Here is a 4,654-nt window from a genome sequence, read left to right as displayed (position 1 = left end):
ATTCCTAACATATAAGTTAAAGAAGGAGGAACTGCAAATGATAGACTCTCCCAAGAATTGTGCCATAGCGAGGGTAGGACGTGGTTTGTAGTGTCTGCTTCCCACACTGGATTCTTCTCACACTGACAAAAGCTTTTCCTGCCTATATCAGGTTGACCTGTCAACCTTAGAATAAATAGTAAACCTTGACGGGGTAATAAAAATGTACATACACGCACAAAATAATGTCTATACGTCCATAACTCAACTGAGTACACATCTATTGAGTCCTTGCAGCAGGCAATCCACTTTGCTGGTATTCCAATTATAGAAAACACAGATTCTACTTCCTGACCCATTCTATTCCATGATCTTTAATACTATGACAAGCAGTCCTGGATGGAAGTCCTTCAAACCTCTCCTGCCCAAAACACTTTGTCATTTAATTGACTCTTAGATCTCTGAATTCTTCCCACTTAGGTCTGAAGCCATTTGTTTGGAGATTTGAACAAAGCATTTATCATTTATCCTGCCACATGACTACTTTTTTTGTTTCCAGAATTTCTTTCCCTTGTTTACTTAGTCCTATCTTCCTAGTACTTACTGTTGGCATGCTTTACTATCTACTCTGGTTTCTAAATTATTGGTTGACCACCTTCCTCCTTATTCCCTTATTTCTGGTTTAATTCAGTGAAATACATTCTATTAATAAAACTGGGTCTCTACTTTTAAGAAACTTACAATTAAGTAGAACAACACATGTGGCAGAGGAATGCATGAACTCTCCATTCTGCTCCCTGCTCCCTGGAGACTCTAATTGTCTGTGAATCACCTCTGTTTCCTAATATTCTGCCACCAGGGCTTACACTGTTGGAGGGGCTCTTGATTGTACCCTGTGCAAATTAACTGTTTGGGTTCTCAGTCCTGATCTCATGAGATTTATAGTTCAATTATGGAGGTAAGACCTGGTGGGAAAAATCCAATAGCAGATTTCAAAATGACAATAATAGGACAGATCTTATGAGACACAGAACATGATTGTAATCAAGTGACATTAATGGGCATTGATTGTCATAGTACACAAAAGAAGGTGAGATTCCTCCAGATGGCTCACCAGGGAAGGCTTTTCAGAAGTAGTATTATGAGCTTGACCTCAGATGCCAAATAAGTTTCGGATGGGTCAATGGCAAGAGGAAATTTGAAATGCATAAACATGAGGATCACAGTGAACACTTAAAGATGAGGGCTTAAAGATAATAATGTGTTGGATCTGGTCAGAGGACCCTGAGCTAGGTGGAGAAAGGATTAGGGAGAAGCTCACAAAGGGAGTTTGGGGCAGCTTGTGACCAGAAAATGAAATAATATATGGGAAAGAGCTTTGTAAACTTCAAACCAGCATAGAAATTTAACAAAAATATTTATTACAATTGCATAAACCGTGGTGGTTGCCAGTGAAATAATATTTGACTTACGGCTTTGTTATTTCTTTCAAAGAAAAGATGTTTGAAGATCATTGCTTTGAATAGTTCTTCTCCATGTTCTGTTGCCTGTAGCTATCTTTCTCTCTTATTGACTTCTTTTCAGCCATCTTTAGTACAAATGGTGAAACTGCAGAAAAACTTCAATGCTTTGCTCTTCACTTCCTTTAAAGGTTCTTCATCTCTTTAAGAGTTTAGACTTCTTTTTATAACTGTGGCAGCTGCAACTCCCAGAGGTCCTCCTAGCCTCGAGGTTTGTTTACCACTCAGCAGGGATTTGTTTACCACCTGGTAGGAGAAGAGTCAAGAAGATAAAAGCCAATCAAGGAAGGAGGAAGACAGAACCAGACAGAAAATACCAAGAAAATAAGATTAGAAACACCAGGCTCAAGTAGAGTTAACTTTAGCAATATGGTGACCCCGGCAAGCCCACTGAACGCACGGTAAATCACTTTATCCTGTGGGTTGTCAGAGATCTATTACATCTTCTAAGATTATTTTGTGCCTACAGAACATGCCCCACCATTTTAAACCTTCATGTTTTAAAAAAATCTCCAATCACTTCATTTTAAGTTCTCAAATAAATATGTTTCTGGCTCTCACATTGTTAATTGGCTAGTCAGATTGTATTTGGGGTGAAGTCTGACTTGGGCTGATGAATAGTTCATAAAATACCATTCATTTTGAAATGTGAAGAGAACAAATTTCTTCTTTAGCATAATTCTTTGATAGCTAAAGCTTATATTGACAAGCTTGACATACCACGATGCCTTAAAGTAACATTTGAATCCACAAGTCAAATTATTTTAAGTCAACCATAAGTACATTTTCTTATCTTTCTTTGACAATTGGTGATCTGGTTATGGTGTGGTTATAGTTATTTTCATTAATTATAATAGCCAGTAAACCAGAAATTATGATTATCATAGAATCTAGAAATTCAGGGTTTTAGTGTAGGAGTATTTTATCAGTTAATGTGTAGTATTTATAATTTTAAACAAAAAAAAAGAATATTGAATTATTTTGCTCATGGTACCACCTAATACGTATGCTTTTATAATCTATTTTTAATCACTTACAGACTCTAAATATAACTTTGATTTTGCTAATTCACTTGAATATGGGGTAAGATAAATGATTTTTGAGTACTTAAAAGATTCCATTTAAAATCACTGATTTAACTGGTTTACAGCTGGAAGCAACTATTTCTTAAATATTGGGGATTTATTGTATATGACTTATATTAATGGATAAATAAGGACTATAATTCAGAATGTCTTCATTCTGAGACCATCCCATATCATTAAAATATACTAATGTCATTCATTCAATACACTTGTTGAGCACCTACAAATTTTCTATAACTTTGTTAGCTAGAGTTGTTTTTCAAATGTCAACATCTAGAAATTCTGTGGAACAATAAAGTCATTGTTATATTTTGAGCAGCAGGTTGACAATTATCTTTTTAGAAAAGTCATGCATTATTATTTGTATTGATGAGGACAACACCTCTTTCTACTGGGAGTTCCCAATAAATATAATTCAGAATAATGTGTCAAGAGCAGTCTAGGGCAGTTCATGGGGAAAGCAAGTATACCTGAAAATCAAAGAGGAGGTGAACACTTAGTAACTGTTCCTGGGCTATTTTGTAAGCTATTGCTACACTTTAAAACCTGACAGCCCATGGGCAAGCTATGGATATTTCAGAGACTCCAGGTAGAACTGGCAGGATGGTAATTGCATCCTGTGGAGCTTGTGGGAGAAGGTTGGAAGGATTATTAGAGTTTATTAACCATCCTAAGGGCTTTCCTACACACCTTTCTTAGGAACTCTGAAGTTTGCCATTTACTCCTCACTGACCCCTTTAACCTTTAGCCTTTTCTTCCTTCCAATTAATTTTAAGCATTGCTACAAGAAATCATATTACAAACCAAGTTTCTGCTTTGACTAATATATTGAAATGACTTCTCAGTACATGGTGCATTTGACCCTAGGCATCTGAGTTTTTTCCAACCAATTTTCATTACTTGCCAGGAATGTCTACTGCTGCCGATTGGACTCTTCTACCTGGGGAGTCATTCATTTATTCTAGTTTGTGGCTACCTACTTTCTGTACCATGTTGGGTGCTGGCAGTTCCAAAAAATTATTTAGATTGCAGTAATCTCTCAAGGGAGCTGATAGCCTAGAGAGAACACCGGCACCTAAGTAATCACAGAACAAAAGAAGAAGTGCTGTCACACCATTGTGATAAATAAGGGCATGAAAGCATGGAGGAGTTACTTACTTCCTCTGGAGGATCCCAGTGAGGCTTCACAGGAAAGGCAGTGCTTGAACAGTTTTGTGAAAGATGAACATCTATTTTTCATATATAAAGAATGGAGAATAAGTAACAGCAACAACAAAATAGAAGCATGATTTGGGAAACAGTGAATAGTATACTTGGAGTGCTTGTGGTGAGAAATGAGACATGGAGAAGTAAATAATCAAATCACACTTGGGCATATTTTTAAATCGTAATTAATTCAGAGATTCTCTTCAAGATTGCAGAATGAGCTGATGTAGGGCAAGTTCCCCATCCAAGATAAATAAATGAAAGGCTTTTAAAAGTACTTTTCTTGAGAACTTGTTTAGAGATTCTAGCATGAGCGTACTGCTACTCACATACCTCAGATTGAAGAGTGGTCCTCCTGTATCAGGCGGATTTTCCTCTTCGACTGAGCGTTCACCTCAAGGAGGGATGTACGTGCAGTGGTGAGGGGGAAGGGGGATACCCGCCTAGCTGCAGATCGGCCACATCAACCCTGGTGATCAATGAGGTGACAGATGTCACAGTCAGATTGCCCTCAGATTCTGAAAGTACCTATCTGAGCACAATAACAAGGAAGGACATCTCTAGTGCCAGGAATTTTGTAAAGGGACCCCAAAGTGGTGTGTGAAACTTGAAGCCCTATTATCTATGCAGGTGCCTCATCATAAAAACTGAATTTGAGATCTACGTCATTTGTCTGTCATAGAAACACAAACAGGATCGCAGAATAAACTCAGGAGAAATTCCAGGCACTAATTTTAGAATGATACACGGCAGCATCCCATAGACGTTGCTATGTAGTGCTGTTATTGTCGTTTTCCACGTTGTCTGTATTTTCAGTTTTGATTTCCTCTTTAATCCACAATTTGTTTAGAAAAAGAGCTGACA

At 37.4% G+C, this 4,654-nt stretch overlaps 1 long non-coding RNA gene across 1 annotated transcript; it reads right to left on the bottom strand.

Annotated features, from left to right (window-relative positions):
• Nucleotides 1-1,442: 1,442 nt before the first annotated feature.
• On the bottom strand, nt 1,443-4,353 carry LOC122677503. The gene is made up of 3 exons (XR_006335814.1): nt 4,124-4,353; nt 3,743-3,813; nt 1,443-1,745 (listed from the first exon to the last, which is right to left on the bottom strand). It is a non-coding gene; the product is annotated as an uncharacterized LOC122677503 (long non-coding RNA).
• Between the last annotated feature and the right edge of the window lie 301 nt (nt 4,354-4,654).

This window comes from Cervus elaphus, chromosome 20 (genome assembly GCF_910594005.1).
Source record: "Cervus elaphus chromosome 20, mCerEla1.1, whole genome shotgun sequence".
In the NCBI taxonomy this organism is placed as follows: Eukaryota; Metazoa; Chordata; class Mammalia; order Artiodactyla; family Cervidae; genus Cervus; species Cervus elaphus.
Note: the sequence above shows the minus strand (reverse complement) of the source record. Positions and strands in the feature narration are given on the sequence as shown.